The sequence below is a fragment of the Penaeus monodon genome, chromosome 20, assembly GCF_015228065.2.
Source record: "Penaeus monodon isolate SGIC_2016 chromosome 20, NSTDA_Pmon_1, whole genome shotgun sequence".
NCBI classification, from domain to species: Eukaryota; Metazoa; Arthropoda; class Malacostraca; order Decapoda; family Penaeidae; genus Penaeus; species Penaeus monodon.
The window spans coordinates 22,753,166-22,753,880 of NC_051405.1; positions in this window are offsets into that span (position 1 = coordinate 22,753,166).

Here is a 715-nt window from a genome sequence, read left to right on the forward strand (position 1 = left end):
GGGAATAAAGCAAAAGATGGTCATAAAACGAGCGTTATGAAAAGTATTTACTGCCATTCAAGAATTAAAAGAGCAGTGTCGCTGTTACGTCATCATTGTAATCGAAATTCAAAACGATTAATTTAGCAAGATAAATGGAGATGGGAGCAGATGTTCCAGAATTTTGGAAGTTGGAAGAAATTATTGTATTAAAAAATCATAACGATGTTTCTCTTACACTTTTTCCAAGGATGAAAATGAGTGGGCTGTCATAATCGCCACCTGTTTGGGATAGCATCAAGTTCTCTTAACTATAAATGTTATATAATTTTCGCCATTATAATATTAACCCACCTTTTTTCCAAACTGAAAATGAGTTCGTTTTTATAATTACCACCTGTTTCAAATATCATCAATTCCCTTAACGATCGATATTATATAAAGGCTACATTTATATGATACATCTAGATTCTAATATCATCTTACAGACACTCGATAAGTTTTACTCCATCGCGGTGTCCACTTCCTTAAAAAAAATACTGTTCAAATATGTCTCTGTTCATCCTCGAAGGACCGCGCGGAGGTAAAACCAGAGCCCTAGAAGCTATGTCTTTCAGAATCTCGTCGCTCAAAAGAATCCTTGGCGTGTATGTGTCCCACGAGGAGCCAAGGCGTTCTCACATGCTCGGAAGATTGCGAGTATCGTGAGATTCCTCGGGTTTCGCCTCCCTTTTCC